The sequence below is a fragment of the Armigeres subalbatus genome, chromosome 3 (genome assembly GCF_024139115.2).
Source record: "Armigeres subalbatus isolate Guangzhou_Male chromosome 3, GZ_Asu_2, whole genome shotgun sequence".
Taxonomy (NCBI): Eukaryota; Metazoa; Arthropoda; class Insecta; order Diptera; family Culicidae; genus Armigeres; species Armigeres subalbatus.
Window position 1 is genome coordinate 8,444,712 of NC_085141.1, and position 9,907 is coordinate 8,454,618.

Consider the following 9,907-nt stretch of genomic DNA (forward strand, 5'->3'; position numbering starts at 1 on the left):
TGACCTAAAGGATGAAAGAGTTCTTTCGTTCTAGCTTTTAGGTAATTGAAAGAAATGCTTACCTTTTGTAAATCAACAGCTAGAACTATTTCGTTTGTCTCAGACAGGGTCACCATCTTTCCTATACTTTGCGCGAGATTCATTTTTCAGACGCTTGTAGTCTTTGTACCTACCACAAACAGAGCATCCATACTCACTCAGATTCTTCATCTTCATATCACATAAAATTTTGATGTCCTTTGGCAGCAACACACGTTTCGCAATGCTCATGACTGAGCTTGACGATAGATATATTGACCTTTTTTAAATCTATAGAAAAAGGTATAGCTGACTTTCAAATCAGGATGAGTCTCTTGATACTGCTCATACATTTTCCTCTGCGTAATATGTAGTGGGATATTGTAGGATTATACAAGAGGATGTATGCTTCTACAACATTTCTGCGATTAGTGCTATTTGCCACGCGTTTTCGGTTTGACTGAAATGTTGTCCTCATCTCATCAGAGACGAGGCGATAAATCGATAAATCATATTTCTGTAAAAGAATCTATAATTGATCTCATGTAAATATTTATAATACCAGAGATCTCTTACCCACAATTTTCTCCGTAACCAACGATGTTAGAAAATGTTATTCTTCAAACTCGCATGACTCATTTGTCAGCCATCTCAAGAGAAAACCGATACGAGTGTTGCTGGGTGGGTGCTTCTGGTTCTAACGGATACTCGGTTCAGTCTCTCGCTGATTGTCCTGCGACGTTTAGCTTCCAGAACGCTCGATGTATATACGATGCGATCTTCCATCGATACATTATTCGGGTAACCTTTTCTGCAACCGCATAGATCGAGTTTCGGTGGATGAGAAGCTCTGCGCTTTTTTGCTACAACAGCTCTACGTTGTTCTTTCTTTGTTCGCTTTCGTTTTCTTCTGCGCTGCTCTGCGAAATAGCTTCCTTTGGAATCCAGAGTTGCACTGCTGCTTACATCCTCCACCGACTGGTTATCAATCATATTCGAGTCATCAATCCGACTAAAAGATTCCATCTCCGTGTGTGAAGAATCGAGATATAACGCCCACGTGCGAGACACTTTTAGGAATTTTTCGTTCTGATTATTTCGTTCTGATGATTATTATAATCGAACCCATAAAAATCACCTTCCGAACTATCACTATCACTACTCAGTTCACTACCGTAGAGTTTAATTGCATCGAGAGCAGACATTTTTCACGACATGTAACGAATGTCAACCTTGTGCTTTCAAAATACAATGGGGTATGCATTTTGTATGGCAAGTACAATGAATAGGTACACTATACCCAGGGAGTAGGGAATGTTTCCAACTCGAAAACATCCTAGACCGGATCGAGAATCAAACCTGATGAACTGCTCGGGACGGATTAAGATAGGTTTCGGAAACATTCTGCAACAACTCGGAGTTCCGAAGGGCAGTAATCTTGGACCTCTGCTTTTCATAAACGATGTCTCACTGTTGCTACCTGCCGACTGTCGCTTATTTTACGCAGATGACACGAAAATTTACAAAATATTAAAATGTGACGCGGACTGCTTGGAGCTACAACATATGTGCAGATTGGTGTTCGCGTAATTTGTTGTGTCTAAGTACAGGCCGGACTCGATTATCCGGAGTGTTGAAAAAAATTTCACTCCGGATAATCGAGCCATTTTTTTGTTGTTGCTGAAAATTTAACTTTTGCTCAAATAATCTTTATTTTGGTTATATAACATCTAAATATCCCGTTGATCCGTTCATGGATTCTGACTACCGTTAGAGGTCTGCGCCGATCCAAAAATCGTCGGCGGCAACGTTTGTCATAAATTTGGCCGGCGATGGCTTGGCCATTTTTTTATTACGTTCATAACATTAACGGGAGAATCCTTTTAATTTCCCCGGAAAAATCTAATGAGCTGTCTCAGGAGATTCTTCCAAGTTTTACGAATTTTCAACAGGAATTGCTCTAAAGGGAATTTCATTGTAATTTTCACGGGAAATTGTTTAGGAGTTTGCCTATGTCACAAATTTAATAGAATTTCCTTGTGATTTTTGATCGCTGATCGGATTATACGGCGGAAAAACGTTGACCCATTCACCCAAACGCCATTTTCGAACAAATGAGCTGTCGGAGCAAACGTCTTTTTCGGCCAAATTACCAGTTCGGCCGTATGATCTTTACCCGTACGTCGCAAACCGTTTTCGACCTTATGTCACCTCGTCCTGCCAAGCAGCATTTTCGGTCAAACGATTTTTTTTCGGCAGCTCGAGCAAACAACACCATATGTTCATTTCGACCAAATGGCCATTTTCTATCATACAACCATCTAAGCCTTTTTGGCTGAATGACCTATTCGATTAGACGACTTTTCAGTCAAATGACCTGTACCGAACTACAAACGGCCCTTCCCCGTCAAAACTTTGATTTCAACGTGAAATTCTGTGGACTTCAACAGGAAATCCTTGGAAATTTACGCAGGTAATTCTTCGAGATTCCCAAAGGAAATTCTTTATAATTTACCCGGGAAATTTCTGGAATTTGCATTGTTAGTGACGTCAGTCGTCTAAGCGTATTTGCAAGCCATGGAGTGTGAGTTTGATTCCCGCCCTAGTAAGGAGAAAGTCTTTCTTTCTTTTAAATTCTACAAAAAGATGTTCCTAATTTTTAAGGAAATTTACTCAGAATTTCAACGGTAGTGTTTTCAAGATTTCGAAGGATATTATTTAGAATTTTCATTAAAAGTTCTTAGTGTTTACAAAAAGCGGGAGTTTCGCGAGGAGTTTCAACGGGATTGCCATAAACTGTCGGTGGCGACGGCGCACACCTCTAACCACCGTGTAGTCCATCGGGAAATCTGGAGGAACCCAAAAAAATGAAAACGCCAAGATTTTTCTGATGCAATTTGTTTTTGTATTATTAGTATGCACTTAATGTTGTGGCTTATACATTATGTGGCCTTCCGGAAATTCCGGAACATCCGTGAAATAGAACAAAAAATAATTAATTTCAGTGCATAGCACCATTTGACATTCTAACAACGGAATTTATTTCATTTGATTTATTCAAACTAAGACATCTGCAGTATATAAAATTCGTCTACATTCAGCTCGGTCAGTATTTGCACGTCGCCAACTTTGTAGTCCATATCCACAAAAGATATTTTAGTTACTAGATAAAGATTGTCGCTGTCGTCGCTGTCCGGAACATCTTCTGCTGGCGAGGATAGGGGAGATAAATGTCAAAGAAGGAAAATCCATACGATTTGACAGCTTGGTACCCAACATGTTCCGGACAGCAGAACAAAGGGAACCAAAGCGACAATCTTTATCTAGTAACTAAAATATCTTTTATATCCACGGAGGGACCTCAAATCGAACCACCTTGCTCTCTGTGCACCTCGCTTTCTTGTCCCTGCGGATCCCTATCAGTAACCATTTTCACCGGGTTATTGTCCGACATTTTGAGCATGACATTGTGCATGGATCACCTTGGCCACCGAGTGATTCTTTAGAAAATTAAAATGTTCATTTCATAATTAAGGGAAGATCCATTAATTACGTAACGCAAAAAATGGCCATTTCCAATCCCCCTCCCCCTATGTCACACTTTTTGTATGAGGTATCTAAACAATTTTTATGGATTGTCACCCTTCAGGGAACCCCTAAGCGTTACGTAATTAATGGATGTTCCCTCAACACAAGGAATTTTTGTTGTTACTATGCGTACACCAGTTCCAGTGTTTGAATCTATACATGGACCACTGTTGGCGAAATAACCATTTTACGATTCATACAAACCAATTAAACCTCCCATACAAAAAGCATTACGAGGGGGAGGATGGAGGTTCAAAATCGTCTAATTTACCGTTACGTAATTTGTGAACGAACCCATTCCGGATATTCCAGAGGACCATTTGGTGGCATGAGTCACAATATCAATGCTTACAGCAGAATATAGATACAAATGCTTAAAAAAATATCGGTGCTTTGAATTGAAATTCATAAATTGGCCATTTTTATGAATGTTCTTGATTTCCGTTCCCTTAGGGTTCTTTCACAAAATTCGTAACGCTGAATTTGATAATTTTGATACCCCACTCTCCCTCTCGCAACCCTTTTTTATGGAAGGTTTAATTTTTTGTACGGACCGTAACGCTTGGTCTGACTTCCTCCCTCCCCCTAAAGCGTTACGTAATTTGTGAACAGTCCCTTAGGAAAGCGAGAAAGGCACTATCATTACTAGGTGTCTTGCACATATTGGATACGTTACGGATTCACACTGATAATACATATTTCTATTTTTGTAAGATGGGTAAAAACATTACTCCGGATAATCGAGCCATTTTCTCCGGATAATCGAGCCTCCGGTTAATCGAGCCTCCGGATAATCGAGTCCGGCCTGTATCGAAAAATGCAACGTCATTTCGTACCACCGCAAGAACATGCCGATCATCTTTGACTGTAGCCTTTCTATAAGTAGTCTTACCCGAGTGCAGCACCTGAAGGATCTCGGCGTTATCTTGGCTTACCTTTCGAGTTCACTACAACGACACAATCGCCAGAGCCAACCGACAATTGGGCTTTATGTTCAAAATTCCAGATGAGCTCCGTGATCCATTTTGTCTCAAAGTCCTCTACTGTTCATATGAAGCCCATTCCACGTCCACGTCAGGATCGCCCGAAAAAAAACTATTCAAAAAAAAGTCTGTTAGATATGCACTTCGGTTTCTCATGTGGCGCGACCCGATGAACCTGCCACCGTACGTGGAACGTTGCCGTCTTCTGCGAATAGAGATGAGACGGTCAATTGCTCAGGCCGCTTTTACAGAGAAGCTACTCACAGGAGATATTGAATGTCCTGCTCTGCTAACTCAGCTAAATTTGTACGCTCCTGAGAGGCCACTCCGTCAACGCGATGTATTGTACCTGAACTCACGAAGCACGGACTATGCTTTATAGGAGCCCATTCGTTCAATTAGCCACCAACTAAATAAGTTTTTCGACCTATTTGATTTTCATGTTTCCTCGGACGTGTTTCGTCAACGGATGCTCAATCTTTTCCGCACCGCTGATCGTTTCCAGTGGGGTTAAGTTTTATTCATTGAGTTTTCATCTGTCAGTTGGATTTTAAATATTATAAATAAATGAATAAATAAACAAATAATCTCCGGATTGGTAATTCTAAACCTTTGCTTGTAAGGCTACTGGAGACCCCAGTCGAGCCTACTACAGGTTCTGAATGAGACGTGAGTAAATAAAGATTCACACCCACCCAAAACACCAAATGTATCATGTACAAAATGGTCATAAGACCGGAAGTCCTCTACGAACGTAAAACTTAGACTATACTTGAGGAGGACTTGCGAGCACTCGGGGTATTCGTAAGACGCGAGCCTATGACCATCTTTAGTAGTCTGCAAGAAAACAATATGTGGTGCAAAAGAATGAATCACGAGCTCGCCCAACTCTACGCCGTATCCAGTATCCAGAAGGTGGCAAAAGCTGGAAGGATACAATGAGCAGCACATGTTACCTGAATGCCGGACAAAAACCCATATAAAGATGTCGTTTTTAAAAACTCACTTATTACTTGGGTACTTTACTCGCAACAAGTTGCATTCGACATGAATTGTTGTTTCATTGTTTCATATTAGAAAGGAGCCCTATGAGCTCAAAAGTTACAATCAAAGTACTATTTTTTTGTTAGGTTGTTTAATCAGGTTTTCAGCTTGGATTTTAGTTGGTTGAAAAACTCCTCTGAGTTTGGATATGATTTTTAAGTGACTTGATTGCAGACTGCGCTAAATGTAATCCACAATCTAAAAATTTCAATCCACTCCATATCGAATAAGTTTAGATACATCACTTTTGTAACAAAACATCTTTCTGGCTTCAGAACTTCGTTCAAAGCAACGATACCTTCAAATTCGGCTATCAGGTCCATGTCGCGGATGCCTTGACAACGTTAAATTTCTTACGGGACTGCCGATTTTCTTGTACCTTAAAGTTCGACGAAAACACACCGTAATGTCGCTTCGTTGTCTAGTTGTAGTCTTATCGAACTTACACGGTTAGAAAAAAGTACCTTATATAAGGTACTTTTCACTAAAATCGTGGGCTCCCACAGTAAGGAACCCAAAATAAAATATTTTTTTTAGACATTAAATAAAATTTACTTCACTTGTCATAAGACGAGTTTGTACAATCCCATTCAATTCCACCACTTAATTGTACCTTGACAGATACGTATTTCGACTTCAACAGTAAGGTTGTCTTCAGTGTCTCGTACTTGACTCGATTTTCAAGTCCAAGTCCAAGAGGTTAAGTCATCTTAAACGTCAAGCCAGTTATCAATTTTCAGAAATACAAGATTCTCAATGTACTTCAAAACGTTCTCGAGTTCATCCCACAGTATCTACCAGATCAACCAAGACTTTTGCTATTTTCTTATCATCGGCTTATAACCAATCCCGTTCAAAAAGCATAAGCGCACTATGTAAACTGAATTTTCTTTATTACGAGATGTTCAAGGTACTCCGAAACGTTCTCGAGTTCAGCGCACGGATCTAACAGATCAACCAAGGCTTTTGAAATGTCCTCATCGTTGCTACATACCCAATGCTGTTTAATGAGTATATGCGTATTATGTAAACTGAATTTTCTAGCATACGAGATGTTCATACTCCAAAACATTCTCGAGTTCAGGCTACTGTATCTACCAGATCAACCAAGTCTTTGGGAATATCTTTACAATCGGAATATACCCAATCTGGTTCAATAAGCATATGCGCATAATGTAAACCCAATTTTCTTGAATACGAGATGTTCAAGGTACTCCAAAACGTTCTCGAGTTCAGCCCACGTTATCTACCATATATCAACCAAAGTTGTTTTTTGGAGTAATCCTATAGCCTTTGTTGTACGAAAAAGGCAAAAAGCGCCCTAAAAGGGTTGAAAGATTGACAATCTGTTACCATCTTGAATAAAAAAACACCTAAATCATTAAATATGCATGCATACCTATATTACACAGAACTAGCAAAAGTATATTGTACGGCTTGCAGTAAGCGAATGAGTCACCGATATTCTCGGAATCGTTCGAAAGTATCGGTCGTCCGTAAACAAAAAAATTAGGGTAAGTTTTTCTCTTACTGTTCCCCACATTGCAGTGTCTGCATTTTAGGAGCTGCAAGCGCTAGTATGGCTCTAGCAAGCGAGATCACCATTTGTCCATCACAATCAAATATAATAAATAAATTAGAAGTCATTCGTCAAAAAATACATAATTTAACTTTATTTAAACGCGTACATCGGTAAAAGTACATCGTTATCAGCTTCCAAAATTGTTCCATTTTTATTTCCCACCGGAACTATTCGAACGGGTATGCACAACCTATAGCGCTTTCGAAACCCTGTCATTGTCAAAGATATCCGCACCTCGTGACAATACCGCTGCTGATTATCGTTATCGTTCTTCCTCTTGTGATTATTTGAAATTCGCGGAATCGCCAGGTCCATCTCATATGAAACATTGTTGCCAGGGCTAATCAAATCCTTCATTTTGACTCGCGTCAATACCATCTGGCGATGATTGGTCGGATCAATTCGCTCTGTGCGAATCAATTTGATACCGATCGAGCAAATTTTCTGTCGGCCTGTCTCGATGACAGTAAGAGTGATGGGGATGTGCTGACCAGGGATAAAACTTGTGCATGGGATGAATGCGGAAATTACCGCGGGGTTGGCGCGTGATGATTTCTTCACGGGTATTTCCAACACCTGTTCCATCAACTGTATGTGTGATCTGGAAAAGTAAATGAGGACTAATGATGTAAAAATTGATTGATACTTATGCACGTTACGTGACCTTCAGCTGGGCGACAGCAATCACAACTTCAACGGAATGAATCTGGTACTCGAATGCACTTCCAGGTGCATAGCATGCAGACCGTTGGTCTGTTTGCATTCGATTTGCATACGTAGGTCATTGGTGGGTTCGCTCGATGGGCGGACTAAAATTGGCACTGCCTTCGTGAGTGGACTGCAATTAACTTAGTTAAACTAATATAATCACGATGCCACTGGTCACGCCATTCTTGTGTCGTTAAAAGTTATTTTCACTTGGGTAGAAACATTTCATGAAACACGTTGGAAATTCCACTGGAACCGGAGAGGCTGAACAATATTTAAAATTTCAATGGGGGATTCTTTTACTATTGTGGGCGCTATTGCGCTTGGTTCCACCCACTAACATGTTACCTAGTCTTCGAAGCATTCACCACCAACGTTTCAGGTGGATATACGATGCCGATGCCGCGAAACAAATAAATTGACTGAATCTGCACCCCGGATGTTATTCCCACTCTCTAGTGCCCAATATCGAATGTGTTACAACCCCGTACACGAGCACGTGGGACGTCTTCCTGCGGAATGTCCGGTCAGCTTGCCCAGCAGAAGTAGCAGCTTCGAAATGCGAAATGCACAGTGATAGTGGATTGAATGTCATGTAGCCGTGCTGTACGTAAGCTACCTCATTCACCCTCTGTTTCTACTTTCCACAACGAAATCGCACCCCTGACCCCCCACCCCCCTGTATTTGGCCAAATGTAATTTAAGCTTAAATTGTTCAATTGTTGCCATTTCTTGGAACATTTCCTGGGTTTTCGGTGATTGTGCTGTTCCCTTCTTTCCAGGGAATCAATTTTTCTTGCATGCGCTTGCGAAACAAGCGACAAAAGAGAACCAACGACAAAGCTTTGTTTTTGTCGGAGATAATAATGACAAAGATCCGATTCTTTTTGTCAGCAACAAAAAAGAAGACAATTTTGTTGCTGACTTTTCATCCCGTTATTTTGCATTATCTCTACAGTAAATGTCGGTTTCAAGCTATCATAGTTTCTGCTTTTATGGAAATATTCGAGAATCTAACTAAGATTACAAAAATAGCATCGTATTCGCGGAAATAGGGACACGGCAGGTATTTCCGTCCATCGTCATAGGGGCTAAAACCATCAAAAGCAACATCCATTCGCTAGAGCTCCACTATAGCAGAACGTATCTCCTGAGCTTAAGATTTGATACGAATGAGTTTGTCAAAAAAGTGTCTCCTTTATTGGTTTTCGAGACTAAGACGAAAAGACGAAAATACCTGCCTTAACCCTATCAGAGCATGCAACAAATGATTCTTGTCATATTGTGTTTGGATTCTGACAAAGGCTTATTACGAGGTGCGTTTGTCAATAACAAACTCTGTTGACGACAAATGGTATACAGTCGGGATTCGCTGGTTGGGATCTTAATACTTGGGTCACTTTTTAGTTGGGCCTCCGCTGGTTGGGCAATGGCCCAACTAAAAAGCAACAACAACAACAACAACAACAACAACAACAACAACTACAACTACAACTACAACTACAACTACAACTACAACTACAACTACAACTACAACTACAACTACAACTACAACTACAACTACAACTACAACTACAACTACAACTACAACTACAACTACAACTACAACTACAACTACAACTACAACTACAACTACAACTACAACCACAACCACAACTACAACCACAACTACACCCACAACTACAACTACAACTACAACTACAACTACAACTACAACTACAACTACAACTACAACTACAACTACAACTACAACTACAACTACAACTACAACTACAACTACAACTACAACTACAACTACAACTACAACTACAACTACAACTACAACTACAACTACAACTACAACTACAACTACAACTACAACTACAACTACAACTACAACTACAACTACAACTACAACTACAACTACAACTACAACTACAACTACAACTACAACTACAACTACAACTACAACTACAACTACAACTACAACTACAACTACAACTAC